Consider the following 19,917-nt stretch of genomic DNA (forward strand, 5'->3'; position numbering starts at 1 on the left):
GGATTGTTTAGCGGCCCCGCCTGAGCCGCGGAGAGAGCCACGCTGCACCTTGGTGTAGTCCCGCCACTGCGCCAATCGACGTGGAGGCTTTGGGAAGGTGACGGCCTTTGAAAGATGTAAACAGCGATGTGGCAGCAAAAGTGTGTTCCCAACCCACTGGGGAATAATATGTACATTATGTGAACTGAAGGGCGGCTCGGCACTACAAGGACCAAGAGGCCACGGGGTGGCCACGCCCACATGGGCGGAGAACCAACAAGTTCAAAGGTGCTGCTGCCGCTACTCTCACTAAAGCCCTGAACCCATGATTAAGTGTCAGGAGACACGAAACGCGTCGGGGGGGGGGGAGAAATCATCTGTGTGAAGCACCGAGCTGTTCATGGAGCTTTCTTATGAATAAATGATGGCAAAATTCACGCACCTTGTTTGGCTCCTTCAAGACAGGCAACCTTGTGATGGATTGTTTAGCGGCCCCGCCTGAGCCGCGGAGAGAGCCACGCTGCACCTTGGTGTAGTCCCGCCACTGCGCCAATCGACGTGGAGGCTTTGGGAAGGTGACGGCCTTTGAAAGATGTAAACAGCGATGTGGCAGCAAAAGTGTGTTCCCAACCCACTGGGGAATAATATGTACATTATGTGAACTGAAGGGCGGCTCGGCACTACAAGGACCAAGAGGCCACGTGGTGGCCACGCCCACATGGGCGGAGAACCAACAAGTTCAAAGGTGCTGCTGCCGCTAGTCTCACTAAAGCCCTGAACCCATGATTAAGTGTCAGGAGACACGAAACGCGTCGGGGGGGAGAAATCATCTGTGTGAAGCACCGAGCTGTTCATGGAGCTTTCTTTTAAATAAATGATGGCAAAATTCACGCACCTTGTATGGCTCCTTCAAGACAGGCAACTTTGTGATGGATATATATATATATATATATATATATATATATATATATATATATATATATATATATATATATATATATATATACATATTAAAGACCAAAGTCTCCTGCGCGTTGCCACTCTCCCCCAGCAGGCGCAGGAACACAAAGCACTGACCAAATTCCACAGTGTTAAATTGTTTATCCGCTTGTCGGTTCCATGACGTTTCGGCACCCCCGTGCCTTGCTCACATATATATATATATATATATATATATATATATATATATAGATATATATAGATATATATTTAAATATATATATATATATATATATATATATGTATATATATATATATATCTATATATATATATATCTATATATATATGTATATATATCTATATATATATATATATCTATATATATATAGATATATATATATAGATCTATATATATATATATATATATATATATATATATATATATATATATATATATATATATATATATATATATATATATATATATAAAAAAAAATAAAGGGGTGAAAGAGGCCAGCCCTGCCGTGTTCCTACTGATATGTTAAAACTAAGGGGTCCATTAGGAAAGTCCACCCGCCACCCTAACGGAGGTCGGGACCGCCCGCCATAAGGGCGGGGGTCATGTTGGGGGTATTAGGATGTGCCGGCCACAGTGGCGGGCACATCCTATATGTTTTACATTGTGGCGGGCTGTGCTCTCTGCACCGTCGCCACAATGTAAAACATAAGTTGATGCATTTACACATGCAAAGTGCGGTGCCTGCCGCTTTGCATATGTAAATGTGGGGGCGTACCATAGGTACCCCCATGTGCCCCCCCGACAGTGGCGGCAACCTGGGGGCCCTGCAGGGGGCCCCCGCAGCAATCTCCGCCTGCCTTTCCGTGGCGGCATTGCTGCCGCGGAAAGGCCCACACATTTTGCCATTGTAATATGGTTGGAGGTGTCCATTGGACACCGCCACCATATTAATCTATTACCGCCGTGGTCACAAGGCGACCGCGGCGGGAAAGCGGCGGACGGTCTTTCCATCCGCGGCTGTCCCCTCCGCCATCCTAATCTGGCGGAGGGGAAAACGAGAGTGGTTGTCGGGTGGATTGCCTCCGCCAGGGTGGCGGTGGCAACCGCCACCCTGGCGGAGGCAATCCGCCCGATATCCTAATGGACCCCTAGGTGTCCATGTGCCATTTAAGAGAATCTTAGCCGATGCACCCTCATACCTCATCTGAAGTGTATACAAAAAAGCAGGACCAAACCCCATTGATCTCAAGACCTCCCAGAGATACACCCAACACACTCGATCAAAAGCCTTGGCCGCATCCATAGAAACCACTGCCAGGAAGTTGAGCTTTTAGAAGTAAGATCTATTGTGCCAATTAATTATTGCGTCAACTCCTGTATCTGCCTCTTAAGGATTAAGCCCTTCTGATTTAAGTGTATCAGCTGTGCATGAAGCCTAGCCAATCTCCTTGCTAAAATACTCATGAAGATTTTATAATCCGCATTTAGCAGAGAGATCGGTCGGTAGGAATCAGTTCTACAAGGATCTTTTGAGGGTTTCCAAATGAGAACTACTGTAGCCTCCTTCCAAGATCCTGGGATGCGTCCACCCTGCTGATAGATGGAATTATTCAGAAAAGGGGGTGGTGATGAACAGAGTGTCTGAATTAAACAGACCACTCTTACCCAGTCCAAAGATCAGGACTTGATCCATCACCGTTATTTAGCTCACTGCCCCATCCCAGCTCAGAACCTGGCTATATGCAAATTAGTCTGTCCCTGGCCCAGTGCATCATGGGAACAGGGCAGACCAAACTACCAAGCCAATTCTTCACCAGAAAGGAGACAAGCTACCGGGAACCGGTTTCTGGCATTTCAGCCTCGTCGGCCTGGCTTGCTTGAATCCTGATGGAGCAGTGAGCAAGGGACTCATGTCTGAGTATACCCTGCCACACCTATAGTGGCCAAAAACGATTCAGAAAAGGGGGTGGTGATGAACAGAGTGTCTGAATTAAACAGACCACTCTTACCCAGTCCAAAGATCAGGGCTTGATCCATCACCGTTATTTAGCTCACTGCCCCATCCCAGCTCAGAACCTGGCTATATGCAAATTAGTCTGTCCCTGGCCCAGTGCATCATGGGAACAGGGCAGACCAAACTACCAAGCCAATTCTTCACCAGAAAGGAGACAAGCTACCGGGAACCGGTTTCTGGCATTTCAGCCTCGTCGGCCTGGCTTGCTTGAATCCTGATGGAGCAGTGAGCAAGGGACTCATGTCTGAGTATACCCTGCCACACCTATAGTGGCCAAAAACGATTCAGAAAAGGGGGTGGTGATGAACAGACTGTCTGAATTAAACAGACCACTCTTACCCAGTCCAAAGATCAGGGCTTGATCCATCACCGTTATTTAGCTCACTGCCCCATCCCAGCTCAGAACCTGGCTATATGCAAATTAGTCTGTCCCTGGCCCAGTGCATCATGGGAACAGGGCAGACCAAACTACCAAGCCAATTCTTCACCAGAAAGGAGACAAGCTACCGGGAACCGGTTTCTGGCATTTCAGCCTCGTCGGCCTGGCTTGCTTGAATCCTGATGGAGCAGTGAGCAAGGGACTCATGTCTGAGTATACCCTGCCACACCTATAGTGGCCAAAAACGATTCAGAAAAGGGGGTGGTGATGAAAAGAGTGTCTGAATTAAACAGACCACTCTTACCCAGTCCAAAGATCAGGGCTTGATCCATCACCGTTATTTAGCTCACTGCCCCATCCCAGCTCAGAACCTGGCTATATGCAAATTAGTCTGTCCCTGGCCCAGTGCATCATGGGAACAGGGCAGACCAACCTACCAAGCCAATTCTTCACCAGAAAGGAGACAAGCTACCGGGAACCGGTTTCTGGCATTTCAGCCTCGTCGGCCTGGCTTGCTTGAATCCTGATGGAGCAGTGAGCAAGGGACTCATGTCTGAGTATACCCTGCCACACCTATAGTGGCCAAAAACGATTCAGAAAAGGGGGTGGTGGTGAACAGAGTGTCTGAATTAAACAGACCACTCTTACCCAGTCCAAAGATCAGGGCTTGATCCATCACCGTTATTTAGCTCACTGCCCCATCCCAGCTCAGAACCTGGCTATATGCAAATTAGTCTGTCCCTGGCCCAGTGCATCATGGGAACAGGGCAGACCAAACTACCAAGCCAATTCTTCACCAGAAAGGAGACAAGCTACCGGGAACCGGTTTCTGGCATTTCAGCCTCGTCGGCCTGGCTTGCTTGAATCCTGATGGAGCAGTGAGCAAGGGACTCATGTCTGAGTATACCCTGCCACACCTATAGTGGCCAAAAACGATTCAGAAAAGGGGGTGGTGATGAACAGAGTGTCTGAATTAAACAGACCACTCTTACCCAGTCCAAAGATCAGGGCTTGATCCATCACCGTTATTTAGCTCACTGCCCCATCCCAGCTCAGAACCTGGCTGTATGCAAATTAGTCTGTCCCTGGCCCAGTGCATCATGGGAACAGGGCAGACCAAACTACCAAGCCAATTCTTCACCAGAAAGGAGACAAGCTACCGGGAACCGGTTTCTGGCATTTCAGCCTCGTCGGCCTGGCTTGCTTGAATCCTGATGGAGCAGTGAGCAAGGGACTCATGTCTGAGTATACCCTGCCACACCTATAGTGGCCAAAAATGATTCAGAAAAGGGGGTGGTGATGAACAGAGTGTCTGAATTAAACAGACTACTCTTACCCAGTCCAAAGATCAGGGCTTGATCCATCACCGTTATTTAGCTCACTGCCCCATCCCAGCTCAGAACCTGGCTATATGCAAATTAGTCTGTCCCTGGCCCAGTGCATCATGGGAACAGGGCAGACCAAACTACCAAGCCAATTCTTCACCAGAAAGGAGACAAGCTACCGGGAACCGGTTTCTGGCATTTCAGCCTCGTCGGCCTGGCTTGCTTGAATCCTGATGGAGCAGTGAGCAAGGGACTCATGTCTGAGTATACCCTGCCACACCTATAGTGGCCAAAAACGATTCAGAAAAGGGGGTGGTGGTGAACAGAGTGTCTGAATTAAACAGACCACTCTTACCCAGTCCAAAGATCAGGGCTTGATCCATCACCGTTATTTAGCTCACTGCCCCATCCCAGCTCAGAACCTGGCTATATGCAAATTAGTCTGTCCCTGGCCCAGTGCATCATGGGAACAGGGCAGACCAAACTACCAAGCCAATTCTTCACCAGAAAGGAGACAAGCTACCGGGAACCGGTTTCTGGCATTTCAGCCTCGTCGGCCTGGCTTGCTTGAATCCTGATGGAGCAGTGAGCAAGGGACTCATGTCTGAGTATACCCTGCCACACCTATAGTGGCCAAAAACGATTCAGAAAAGGGGGTGGTGATGAACAGAGTGTCTGAATTAAACAGACCACTCTTACCCAGTCCAAAGATCAGGGCTTGATCCATCACCGTTATTTAGCTCACTGCCCCATCCCAGCTCAGAACCTGGCTGTATGCAAATTAGTCTGTCCCTGGCCCAGTGCATCATGGGAACAGGGCAGACCAAACTACCAAGCCAATTCTTCACCAGAAAGGAGACAAGCTACCGGGAACCGGTTTCTGGCATTTCAGCCTCGTCGGCCTGGCTTGCTTGAATCCTGATGGAGCAGTGAGCAAGGGACTCATGTCTGAGTATACCCTGCCACACCTATAGTGGCCAAAAATGATTCAGAAAAGGGGGTGGTGATGAACAGAGTGTCTGAATTAAACAGACCACTCTTACCCAGTCCAAAGATCAGGGCTTGATCCATCACCGTTATTTAGCTCACTGCCCCATCCCAGCTCAGAACCTGGCTATATGCAAATTAGTCTGTCCCTGGCCCAGTGCATCATGGGAACAGGGCAGACCAAACTACCAAGCCAATTCTTCACCAGAAAGGAGACAAGCTACCGGGAACCGGTTTCTGGCATTTCAGCCTCGTCGGCCTGGCTTGCTTGAATCCTGATGGAGCAGTGAGCAAGGGACTTATGTCTGAGTATACCCTGCCACACCTATAGTGGCCAAAAACGATTCAGAAAAGGGGGTGGTGATGAACAGAGTGTCTGAATTAAACAGACCACTCTTACCCAGTCCAAAGATCAGGGCTTGATCCATCACCGTTATTTAGCTCACTGCCCCATCCCAGCTCAGAACCTGGCTATATGCAAATTAGTCTGTCCCTGGCCCAGTGCATCATGGGAACAGGGCAGACCAAACTACCAAGCCAATTCTTCACCAGAAAGGAGACAAGCTACCGGGAACCGGTTTCTGGCATTTTAGCCTCGTCGGCCTGGCTTGCTTGAATCCTGATGGAGCAGTGAGGAAGGGACTCATGTCTGAGTATACCCTGCCACACCTATAGTGGCCAAAAACGATTCAGAAAAGGGGGTGGTGATGAACAGAGTGTCTGAATTAAACAGACCACTCTTACCCAGTCCAAAGATCAGGGCTTGATCCATCACCGTTATTTAGCTCACTGCCCCATCCCAGCTCAGAACCTGGCTGTATGCAAATTAGTCTGTCCCTGGCCCAGTGCATCATGGGAACAGGGCAGACCAAACTACCAAGCCAATTCTTCACCACAAAGTAGACAAGCTACCGGGAACCGGTTTCTGGCATTTCAGCCTCGTCGGCCTGGCTTGCTTGAATCCTGATGGAGCAGTGAGCAAGGGACTCATGTCTGAGTATACCCTGCCACACCTATAGTGGCCAAAAACGATTCAGAAAAGGGGGTGGTGATGAACAGAGTGTCTGAATTAAACAGACCACTCTTACCCAGTCCAAAGATCAGGGCTTGATCCATCACCGTTATTTAGCTCACTGCCCCATCCCAGCTCAGAACCTGGCTATATGCAAATTAGTCTGTCCCTGGCCCAGTGCATCATGGGAACAGGGCAGACCAAACTACCAAGCCAATTCTTCACCAGAAAGGAGACAAGCTACCGGGAACCGGTTTCTGGCATTTCAGCCTCGTCGGCCTGGCTTGCTTGAATCCTGATGGAGCAGTGAGCAAGGGACTCATGTCTGAGTATACCCTGCCACACCTATAGTGGCCAAAAACGATTCAGAAAAGGGGGTGGTGATGAACAGAGTGTCTGAATTAAACAGACCACTCTTACCCAGTCCAAAGATCAGGGCTTGATCCATCACCGTTATTTAGCTCACTGCCCCATCTCAGCTCAGAACCTGGCTATATGCAAATTAGTCTGTCCCTGGCCCAGTGCATCATGGGAACAGGGCAGACCAAACTAGCAAGCCAATTCTTCACCAGAAAGGAGACAAGCTACCGGGAACCGGTTTCTGGCATTTCAGCCTCGTCGGCCTGGCTTGCTTGAATCCTGATGGAGCAGTGAGCAAGGGACTCATGTCTGAGTATACCCTGCCACACCTATAGTGGCCAAAACCACCCCTTGTTGTAAATAATTTTGTCCACCCTAAGCGTGGAAGGGTATACTCAGATGTGAGTCCCTTGCTCATTGCACCATCAGGATTCAAGCAAGCCGGGCCGAAGACGGCTGAAATGCCAGAAACCGGTCCCCGGAAGCTTGTTTCCTTCCCAGTGTAAGAATTGGCTTTTGTAGTCTGGTCTGCCCTGTTCCCATGATGCACTGGGCCAGGGACAGACTAATTTGCATACAGCCAGGTTCTGAAACTGGGATGGTGCAATGAGCTAAAAAACGGTGTTGGATCTAGCCCTGATCTCTTGACTGGGTGAGAGTATTCTGCTTAATTCAGAGACTCTGTCCATCACCACCCCTTGTTGTAAATAATTTTGTCCACCCTAAGCGTGGAAGGGTATACTCAGATGTGAGTCCCTTGCTCATTGCACCATCAGGATTCAAGCAAGCCGGGCCGAAGACGGCTGAAATGCCAGAAACCGGTCCCCGGAAGCTTGTTTCCTTCCCAGTGTAAGAATTGGCTTTTGTAGTCTGGTCTGCCCTGTTCCCATGATGCACTGGGCCAGGGACAGACTAATTTGCATACAGCCAGGTTCTGAAACTGGGATGGTGCAATGAGCTAAAAAACGGTGTTGGATCTAGCCCTGATCTCTTGACTGGGTGAGAGTATTCTGCTTAATTCAGAGACTCTGTCCATCACCACCCCTTGTTGTAAATAATTTTGTCCACCCTAAGCGTGGAAGGGTATACTCAGATGTGAGTCCCTTGCTCATTGCACCATCAGGATTCAAGCAAGCCGGGCCGAAGACGGCTGAAATGCCAGAAACCGGTCCCCGGAAGCTTGTTTCCTTCCCAGTGTAAGAATTGGCTTTTGTAGTCTGGTCTGCCCTGTTCCCATGATGCACTGGGCCAGGGACAGACTAATTTGCATACAGCCAGGTTCTGAAACTGGGATGGTGCAATGAGCTAAAAAACGGTGTTGGATCTAGCCCTGATCTCTTGACTGGGTGAGAGTATTCTGCTTAATTCAGAGACTCTGTCCATCACCACCCCTTGTTGTAAATAATTTTGTCCACCCTAAGCGTGGAAGGGTATACTCAGATGTGAGTCCCTTGCTCATTGCACTATCAGGATTCAAGCAAGCCGGGCCGAAGACGGCTGAAATGCCAGAAACCGGTCCCCGGAAGCTTGTTTCCTTCCCAGTGTAAGAATTGGCTTTTGTAGTCTGGTCTGCCCTGTTCCCATGATGCACTGGGCCAGGGACAGACTAATTTGCATAGAGCCAGGTTCTGAAACTGGGATGGTGCAATGAGCTAAAAAACGGTGTTGGATCTAGCCCTGATCTCTTGACTGGGTGAGAGTATTCTGCTTAATTCAGAGACTCTGTCCATCACCACCCCTTGTTGTAAATAATTTTGTCCACCCTAAGCGTGGAAGGGTATACTCAGATGTGAGTCCCTTGCTCATTGCACCATCAGGATTCAAGCAAGCCGGGCCGAAGACGGCTGAAATGCCAGAAACCGGTCCCCGGAAGCTTGTTTCCTTCCCAGTGTAAGAATTGGCTTTTGTAGTCTGGTCTGCCCTGTTCCCATGATGCACTGGGCCAGGGACAGACTAATTTGCATACAGCCAGGTTCTGAAACTGGGATGGTGCAATGAGCTAAAAAACGGTGTTGGATCTAGCCCTGATCTCTTGACTGGGTGAGAGTATTCTGCTTAATTCAGAGACTCTGTCCATCACCACCCCTTGTTGTAAATAATTTTGTCCACCCTAAGCGTGGAAGGGTATACTCAGATGTGAGTCCCTTGCTCATTGCACCATCAGGATTCAAGCAAGCCGGGCCGAAGACGGCTGAAATGCCAGAAACCGGTCCCCGGAAGCTTGTTTCCTTCCCAGTGTAAGAATTGGCTTTTGTAGTCTGGTCTGCCCTGTTCCCATGATGCACTGGGCCAGGGACAGACTAATTTGCATACAGCCAGGTTCTGAAACTGGGATGGTGCAATGAGCTAAAAAACGGTGTTGGATCTAGCCCTGATCTCTTGACTGGGTGAGAGTATTCTGCTTAATTCAGAGACTCTGTCCATCACCACCCCTTGTTGTAAATGATAGATGGAATAAAACAGATTTTCCAGAATTGAGATTGTTCCTCTATTAATGTTTATAACCCTCATTTGGCAGGGCGTCCATGCCTGCAGCCTTGCATTTCTACTCTTAGCTAAGCTTAAACGGATCTCTTCCTTAGTTATAGGGGCCTTGAATATCTCCCTACTCTCCATTGACAAGCCTGGCAATTGTACCTTGCTTAGCCAGGCTTTCAAAAGATCTTGGTTGGGACAGATCTCCTCCTTATATAATGCAGAAAATAAGGATACAAGACAAACTTGCATTTCTTCCGTTTTGTCTCCGACATCCCCTCTCGCATTTACTAGCAGTTGTCTGATGACATTCCTAGATCTGTTTGCTCTGGCTTTCCTGCTAATAATGTGCTTGCTTTCTCCCCATAATCAAAGTTCTGCATAGAGCTGGCTTGCCACTGCGCTCTGCCAGGTTTTGCAGCACCCCTCTACTATAAGACTCACTGATATTACTGTATTAATAATATTTGCCTTGAGAAAGCCATTGGCTTACGGGCCATATGGGCGAAACACGTGGGGGCTGTTCTTTAGCTCACCTGTCTTTATGACAATGAATAAATACAGAAAGATTATATTGAAAAACGCAACACTGGACTTATGGTTTCGGACGTTTCCCAGGAACCTAGACATATACTTAAGGCTTAAACATGTCACGGTTATAAAATATTTCCTTTTTTTCTGGTGGCCCTTGGGTGAAACCACCTGAAAATTTCATGTCATACCAAGAATTGGGTCATTTCCCATTGTGCGTGAACTCTGGCAGCTCTGGCACACCCCCCTTTTCAGCTAATCGACCAATAAGGGTACTGTTGGTACTAAGATTAATTATTGTCTGAAGGTAGTGCACTCCTTGAGGGGAGGTGCCTAGCAGCTAACTTCTCATACCACTTATGTGGTCATTCCTGGTTTCTGTTGAGAACAGGCTTGATATTAATTCTGAAGTTTTATTTACATTTAATTATTTTAACATTTCACAACATGTATTAATATTTTTTATGTTAAAATATGGTATTTTTATCAACAATAATTCCTATTGGCTTAAATTTTAAGTCCCTGTCTCAATTATTTTGTACGGGAGGGGGTCGCAGGGCTAGTGATTGGCCAATTGTGGTGCTATGTTTACTCCATCTCTGAGCTGGACTACATTTACGATTGTTATGGGTCTTTTAAGACTGTTGTAAGTATAGAAGTGCAGTTTGTGAACAGCGAAAGGGCTTCCTCTTTTGTGGGTGGGAGCATGTCTTGCTCTAAACCCCTTTCCTATCCTACCTTAACTACTCCTTTCTAAAGCCCTCCCATTTATTTGCAAATTCTCCAAATGTTCCAGCCGACAACCCCCTCCCCTTCCTCCCACATTTACTATTCGCCGCCGTTGGGTTGGAGATCTCTGCCAATGAAGGATAGGAGTGGTGGAGGTATAGATCTCTGCTCGTTTGTTAAATCATTTTGGAAATACGTTATACGTTAGTACTACTATTGTAGTACTACTAAACATATCACAAAATGCATTTTGTGAAAAGGCTCCATGTTCATTTTCACTTTGCACCACTAAAATGTTTACAAACAGTAGAGAACAAACCCACCCACAGTCAGCTTGAGCAAAGCCCCAGCTCTGAGAATCACATGGCCACCCATACACATGTCACTAGGACATAATTTGTTTCACTTTACAGCACTGAAATGTTCATAAGCATCAGGAAACAAACCTGCCCACAGTTGGTGTGGGCAAAGTCCAAGCCCTATCTCTGCGCATTACATGTCCACGCATACATATGGTTTGTTTTGTCCACTATTAACAATACAAACAGTTTAATAGTTTTACAGTAAAAATATTAACCTGTGAATTAACTTCCACACAATTTTCTGAAGCGCATTGTATGCTTGTCTGTATATAATAGCAACATGTGCAATATATAAAATCATTGTGCCGTAATACGTAAATAATTCTGAAATTATCCAAAAGCTTCAACGTTTCTAACAAAGTGATACTTAATGGTTGGACATGCTATTAAAGTAACTGACTGGTCACCCTCTCATGCGCTCGTCCGTTTTACGCTCATGCACAGCCACAGCTACTTACGCAGGCCATAAAACAAATCCAAGATTCCAGCTATGTTACTCCAATGGAGAAGAGTCCTGCCCATCTACTAAATGCTTCAGCAGTAAAATGGGCTTTTATTATCTGAAAATGTCACAATCCGTGTTTACACTCCCTCTTAACCCCAGCCCCAGTGCCATTGCCATTGACTTTTATATCCATTCTCTTCCCTATTGGACCACTCTGGTCAACCTCTCCCTCTGTCAAGGCTCCCTTCCTATCCCCTTCAAAACTGGGCAGGTCACCCCTCTGCTTAAAAAACCCACAGCTGATACGAATGACCTCAACAACTTCCGCCCCATCACTAACCTACCCTTTCTTGCAAAGATTACAGAAAGATGTGTAGCGAAACAACTCTCTCGTCATATCAAGTACAATGATCTTCTTGACAATTTTCAGTCCGGCTTCATCCAAAACTGCAGCACTGAAACAGCCCTGCTGCAAGTGATGGATGACGCGCTGCGGATACTCGATTCGGGGGGGGGTCTTGTCTTCTTATTCTTCTTGACCTTTCTGCAGCCTTTGACACTGTCAATCACAACACTCTCCTCAACACTCTTCAACAGCGAATGGGCATGGAGGGCACTGTGCTTAAATGGTTTGCTTCCTTCCTCTCTGATAGATCCCAAATGATCAAAATAGCGAACAGTCTTTCATCTTCTTTGGCGGTAAGTCAAGGTGTTCCTCAAGGCTCTATACTTGCACCCACATTGTTCAATCTCTATTTAGAACCACTGGGAAATCTCCTAAGTAAATCCGGGGTCCACTGTCATCTCTACGCAGGCGACACTCAAATCTACCTCAAGGTTGCCTCTACTCACGATCTCTCCGTCCTAAGCTCTACTCTGGACTCCATTCAAAACTGGATGTCAACACATCAACTGATTCTGAATCCCTCCAAAACTGAATTCCTCCTCCTCTCCTCCTCACTTTCTCCTCCGCCGGTTCAATCATGGATGGATCAGATGAATCTACTTAACAATAAACCCATCATTGTCGACAGCGCAAAATCCTTGGGTGTCATACTCGACAAAAAACTCAATCTAATCTCCCACATCAACTCCATTGCAAAGTCTGCTCGATACCAACTGCGGCTTCTTTGGGGAATTCGTCGCTTCTTCCTGGAGCAAGACCTTAAAACCCTGGTTCAATCGCTGGTCTTCCCCAGACTAGACTACTGCAATTCTCTTCTCACTGGCCTTCCCAAATCCCAACTGTCCCCCGATAAATCTGTTCTCCATTCAGCAGCTTGCTTCGTGTATGGGGCCAAAAGAAGCGACCACATCACACCCATGTTATCCACCCTCCACTGGCTTCCCATCGAGGCAAGGTCTATCTACAAGACTGCCTGTATCACCCACAAAGCCTTGCACTCCTCCTCTCCTCGCTACCTGGCGCATAAACTGAATCTCTCTGGAGGCTCTAGACCATCACGTAATGCGGAAAATGTACTGCTCACTTTCAAGAAGAAAAGATCGATGGCCCAATTATTTTCAGGCAACGCATTGAGAATCTGGAACTCACTTCCGCCTCAGCTCCGGACCACCACCTCCTCCCAGGCCTTCAAAACTGACCTAAAAGTTCTCCTCTTTCAAAGACACTTCCAATTTTAATTCACACCCTCTCTATTATCTGAAGGAAGACCTTCCATTATAGAGAATCATTTTCTCCATGACTATGGAAGTGCCTTCCCAGTGTGTTCTGCCATTTATTGCAGTATTATCCTTCTACCTGTGGTTGGTACTCTTTTGTAACTTGCACACATCACTTTTCTCTTGTAACACACTGTTTGCTACCTCTTACATTTTGTTTGCTTCAGATACTTGCACAAGTCCACCATTGCCTACGTAACGTTTGTTCTTGTGTTTGACATTTATTGCAGTACTATACCTCTACTTGTACTTTGTACGCTTTTGTAACCTGCACACGTCACTTTTTCCTCCTGTAATGCACCGTTGGCTACCTCTTGTATTTTGTTTGCTCACAATTGTCACTTTTGCCTCATGTAACTTAACGTTTGCTTTTGTAATTTGTTCACTTGTAATTTTCTCCTCATGTATCAGTTCTGTTCCTATTGTGAAGCGTTCGGACACCTTCGGGTAAAGTCAGCGCTATATAAAACGCATAAAATAAATAAATAAACAAAAAAGTAAATAAAATACTTCAATCATGGATGACGGCCTGTGCTAGCTACCCTTGCAGCCACGTCTGCCCAGGAAGAATTTGAAGGACGTGTGGGTGTGCTGGTGCCACCAAATGGGTGTGGGTTGTAATGATGATTTCAAGCGTGTATATTTAAATGTTTTCTTTATTCTTCAGATCGAAACTCCAACGCATGGGGTCACCCCATGGGTCAGCTTCAGACCTGAAGCTGCCTCGAACCACCTCTCAATTCACTTCATTCACTTACAATCTTACAACGAAGCCCTTTGAAATGTAAATGGGGCAGCCATGTAGACGTTTTCCAATACACTACTACTTGAAAGAGGAATGTTCATACAAAAAAAACCCGAACGATTCTCTTGGAAGTTCAAATAAACACTTGTAATAAAAAATCGTGTCGTGAGCATCTTTGAGTCATTAGTGTTTGAAAAGATTGAGTACATTTTACATAATACACAGAACGGTTTTGAGTTGTGCAAGAACCAGATATTTATTTCCTAAAGTTTTAAAAGCGCTAGAAGTCGTATTCTCGTAAAACACACTCCCATTACTAAAAAAGAACCTCTTTACCCATCAAAGAGCGTTAGGTTGCTTATTCTTCCTATGTTCGTGACCATTTAATTTACACGTCGCTCTGATAGTCCGTCTTCTCTTTCCAGAGCATTTTCTATGATTGTATATAGCCCCCCTACCGGCTTCCGTCCACAGACTCCCGCCTTCCAGAATCTACCCTTTGCCTTCGGCTTTAGGAGCATCAGAGTCTCAGCCTGGGACCGGAACTGGTAACAGGTTCGCTTACTGTGCTGAGCTTCTTAGGGTAGCGCTGGGAGGAGTGGCTGGGGGCGGGTATGTGGTGTCAGTCGCACTGCCAGTGATAGCCTCAGCATGCACTGTCGGTTGTAGGGAGGGTTGAGAAAGAAGGGCGTAGAGCGGTGTACCTTATATAAAGCCACAGTGCAAGTTATGGACCAACATGTGTTTACTGCTATAAATCGCGGAGTTTGGAAAAAATGATCAGCTTGAAGGAAAAATTCATTTCTAAACATCTTTAGCAGAACTGCCTATTTATTATTCAGCGAGATCCTCCCCAGTATATCCAACTACTTATTTCCTCCGGTATTATCACAGCTCGCTAAGGATGGTGTTTCACTCTCGAAACTTGCCAGTGGTTGAATAAAATACTCGCTCTTTGTGCCATCTCGCCCTCTTGTCTTGCAAAATGCATCTATGTATTTCTCTGAAGCTACTAGTCACTGCCAACAAACTATTCTCGTGCAAACTCGTTCTTACTGCAATTCAATCATGCCTTTATCTCTATAGCTAAACTGTACCTTCGAAAAACTGCTTCAAAATCTTTCCTTACACCCCTCACTAGCTCCAAACTGTGTTAGATAGTGCCTTAGGTAATCGTGAATCTACCAAATAAACCTAATTATGCGGTATAATGTGGCACAATTTGTGATAGTATTTCTTCATTATTTTTGTCATATTTACTCATAGTTACTCTGTCTGGGCAAATATGTCACCTCGCCAGTTCCTCTATAACAACCAAATGCAAAAATAAAGAAATGAAAGGTGATTAGTCAACTATTGCAAAGGTAATTTGACTTTGCGGGAACATGTTGCCCAGTTTTGAAAACTTTTGATCCGTTTCAACTAGAAACATTTTTTTGGTTACAATATGCATGTTGTGCAGCAGATGATGGAGTATGTGGCAAATCCATAACTTTGTGATAAACGCTGCGGAAACAGAATCGTATGATTCCACTATCCCCGACTTAACCTACTTAAAAAATCAGACATTTTGTTCTAAAGTATTATCCTAGGCCACACTTGAGTTTTTCAGGTTATTCTCCTAGGATAACCCTTTACTAGTTCTAGAAAACTCCATCAGGATCACCCCATACTAGTTCTGGCAATGTATTGTTATTTTAGTATTTGTATATAGTTTTCTGTATCCTTTGCGGAGTTTTGAGCGTTTTCTGGGTATGGTGTGCAAACGTACCGAATTTGCCACGCAATCCTATTTAAATTTTTTTTTTACTAAACTGCCCCACACATGAACGTGTTTGTAGAGAATATCAACTGAACACACAGTGAGGCAAGCTTTCTTTTGTTCCAGTGCAGGATTAGTTATCAGGCATTATCAGATGATGATCTGCAAACGTTGAATTTAATTTCTCTTCTTTCTAAGTTGTCAATTAAGGAGTTCTGTGCAATACTGTTGGTGCATGATTGTAACCCTAGGTCTTTATTTGTAGAATGTCTCAGTTGTTGGTAGTTACAATTTAGTCACCATATTTTGGAGTTGTCTGGCTCATCATGTATGTAGCACTTAATAACCGTGGCAAAGTTGTGAAGCACTTTGATCTGTAACATGTTCATGAGTGCAATTGGAGTTTATGTTTTGAAAGGGTGTTGTTTGTAGTTAGTCCTATATGGGACATTTTAGGTGTTATTTAAGCAACATGATAAAAGAAGGTCAAACTTATCTCTATGCACATAATCACGGATGTCGCGGAGTGTGTGAGAAATAGATGTTGTGCGTAAAAGCACCTACCAACTTTAGAGTGGACGATTTCAAATGTAGAATCTTCCATTAATGTGAATTAGTTGACTTATGTGTTTATGAAGTCTATTCAGTTTTATCATGCAACTCAAGTAGTTGGCAATAGTGTTAAACCGCACATGGAGTACCAGGCGCAACAGAGGACCAGACAACTGGTGGCCATCAGGAGGGCGAGGCATGAGGGGAGAAGACGGAGTTTCCAGGCCCAAACAAGGGAATGTCCATAGGAAGGTTCCATAACCCTCTGCCCTTTTTTCATGGAGGTTAACACAGAGGATGGGGCTCAGTGCAGAGAATGTCTATTCCATGGCATTTGTACAATTAAAAGACGCGGTTCTAGGTGAACAAGTTTTTACCTTTGGTGCAATTTTTCTGGTGCATACTTCATATACATACTGTTCCTACACTTACAACTCTCACCAGTGACACACCTAACCCGTCAATTCCACAGTAGTTCCAAGAAGTTCCGTAAGGCTTGGAACCCCGTACACAATGACACAGAGCAATATTAATATCACCTAATGTGCTGATGGCAGCGCCTATCCTTCCTTTCACGTCTTTAGACATAATTAAGAGACCAGCGTAATCATTTATACATGGCAATGTACACCAGACCTAACTTAAGAGACAAGTTGCAAGACCACTGCTCAGACTAGAGAGACATGACAACAATCGAAGAGAATGGTAGACTGGAAAGTTTAGAATATGCTAGGTATTTCTCACCTCACTCTAGTTTGGAGAGATAAGATGAATAATTCCAGGGGTCTCAACAAATGGTACCACACCAACAACACCAAGGCCAACTTCCACAAGTGCATGACAGACGTCGCCAACTGGAAGAAGAACACCTGCCTGAAGCTCAGCTTGGATAAGACAGCGGGATTGATTTTTGGAACAAAAACTCCCCATGGGACGCATCCTGGTGGCCTTCAGAACTCTGACCTACTCCTACCCCACTGACCACGATAGGAACCTAGGCATCATTCTGGACAACAAGCTAACCATGATGAAACAGGTCAACTCCCTCTCCTCCTGCTTCTTCATCCTCTGCATGCTTTGTAAGAAATTCAAATGGCTACCCCAAAGCTCAAGGAGCATCATCACCCAGCCCGTCATCTCCAGCCGACCGGACTACGGTAATGATCCTTATGTAGGGATCTCAGATTACCTTCGACTACTACAGACCATACAGAATGGTGCCGCCAGACTTGTCCTGGATCTCCCTAGACTAATTCACATCGTCCTCTACCCCAGGGAACTCCACTATCTTCCTGTGCAGAAAAGATTCCAGTTTAAGCTCCTGATTCATGCATACAAGGCTGTGCACAATTGCAGATCTGCCAACTTGAACCACTGCCTAAACTTCCGTCAGCCCACCAGACACCTCTGCTCTTGACACTTTCTCTAACCCTCACTCCCCCCGGATGATAAGCAGTTTACAAACAAATGCCAAATGTATTCTGACTAGAGAAATATTTAGTGAAACCTCAAAGTGGTTCTTCGGCTTAAGTGTGACTTTTGGTCTAAAAATGTACATCTGAACTAAAATAAACCCACCATTTTTGGAATGCAACAAGAATACGTTTTCAGACAGGGAAAGTGATTTGAATTTGCACAAAGTGAAAAGCCTTAGCCTGATATAATCTATAATACTAGACTTCAACTTCCTCTTATCAAGTAAAAGTTGCTCTTAAGAATGTATTATACCTCATGAAGAACAGATCCTAAATCCTAAGTATGGCTCTCTGTGTTGAATTTGCAATCAAAATAAAAGCAGTTGTTTACATATCTTTATTTGATCTGCTGACAGTTGGCTGAGGATTAGTGCAGTGGACTTAAGAACAGAAAATAAATATTGGGTTTCATCCGAAAACTCAATTGCTGATTCTGAATTATTACCTCCAAAGTACTACCAAGAAATGTAGGAATCGGTGGATTACAAAAGCATCTGCACTATCAAATCTCAAGTTTGTAAAATAAATAAAGGCTTTAATTTGAAGACCGCTTAAACAGTCTTTTCATTCTGGCTTCTCTAGAATGACAGAGGTCTGATGAAAAGTCAACTATGATAGAGGTGGTCAAGTTCATAAACCATTATAAATTTCTGGGTCACCACTTGATGCTTGTCCAGCTCAAATGTTTAAACGAATAGTAAAACTGGTTATTTCCCCTACTGTACCTAATGCAATGGATGTTTCCATAATCCCAGGGAATGTTCCTACCTTTCTGAAAAATGAACTTGCCACTGTCCTGGTAGAAAGAACAAAGTAGAGACTAACCCAACTGCCCTCTATTACAACAGGCCAATTTCCTACCTTCCTTATCTCTCAGAACAGAGAACAAGTGATGAGAAGCTCATTTTCAACTGGACTGGATGACCACCAGCCATGGGTTCAACCTCCTCACAGTATAGTTTCATACTACTGCAAACATTCACCATGTTCATATCATGGCAGGTGAAAGCAGTGTCCAAAGAAAAGTATGCTGTTCCTAAAGGGTAAAATGGAGAGAGAGATATACACAGGGGAATGCCTACAGAGAGGATAGTTCTACCCAACACCTTGAACCAATAGTGTGGGTCCGGGAGGGAAATTCCTTCCTTCGGAACTAGGGCCCTCACACACCCAGCCAGCTAGGTTTCATGCTTCATCATTGGGCCTGCTCCTAGTTGGGTTGGGGCTGCAATCCCCAACGGGCACCCAATGAGGGGCTCTTTGGCGGAGATCTTTTGTTCCTTGCCAATCGGTGTAGTGTGGGTGAGGGACCTAGAAAGTGTAGCTGTGTTTTAAATGTGAAGGTTAAAACAGGTTTTGGTCAACCAATAAAATGTATTAAGCTCTGGTTCCTACCTGATTAAAAGAAAAAAGGAAGGCGGGTTTGTCTGACTCAATAGATCAGAACAAAGTTCCACTCTATTCCAAAAGGTGAAAGCAGTGCCCTGATACTGTTCGATCTACCATTGCCCTTTGATATTGTCATCCATAAGATTCTATACAACAGGCTGCTAAAGTGGAGGCTGAAGGACTCTGTTGTTGCTTGGCTTGACTTGGTCTGGGCCATAAGTCAACCATATGGAACAGTTTAAGCTGACGTATTCCATACGGATCATTTCTGTCTCTCCTGTGCTTTATTATTTACCTTTGTCCTTTGGCGAAGATCCTTATAACTCATAACATTCTGTTCTGTAACTGCATATGTGGTACCTCTTTATCCCCCACACCATGCTAGTTTCGGAATGTCCCCAGGATTGCCACTTGAATAGTACTGCATAACCCTCACTTCCTGTCCTTTGGTGGAAAACATCTTTTGCATCAGCTCCTGTTTTCAGTAGGTATATTGTTCGTGTTTATGGACTGTATGGCTACAATATTTTTCAGGGACGGTTCTGTACTCCTCAAACAAACTGTACCAGTAAGTCACTTGCAGCATAGGAATTAAATAGAACTAAAGTTTTAATAGGCTCTTGGCAAGTTTTCACAACAACCACATCCAGAAATTCCCAAGGATAGCCAAAGTCTCGCTGACATATCTTTTGGCTATAATTTTGTTAGCTTTGGTGAGCACATGTTGTGCACCGGCAGTCCTCTGCAGAAGGAC

The 19,917-nt window shown here is 45.3% G+C and overlaps 1 protein-coding gene across 2 annotated transcripts in view; it reads left to right on the plus strand.

Annotated features, from left to right (window-relative positions):
* The first annotated feature begins 14,414 nt into the window (after positions 1-14,414).
* The window catches only part of SEC31B (SEC31 homolog B, COPII component), a 1,031,933-nt gene continuing 1,026,430 nt past the window's right edge, over positions 14,415-19,917 (plus strand). Inside the window, exon 1 of one of the 2 annotated variants that reach the window (XM_078643061.1) lies at positions 14,415-14,540. The gene's annotated coding sequence lies outside the window, so the exon portion shown is untranslated. The remainder of the gene's footprint in view (positions 14,541-19,917) is intronic. The other variant, XM_078643062.1, reaches the window with a different exon arrangement.

This window comes from Lissotriton helveticus, chromosome 5_1, assembly GCF_964261635.1.
Source record: "Lissotriton helveticus chromosome 5_1, aLisHel1.1, whole genome shotgun sequence".
NCBI lineage: Eukaryota > Metazoa > Chordata > Amphibia > Caudata > Salamandridae > Lissotriton > Lissotriton helveticus.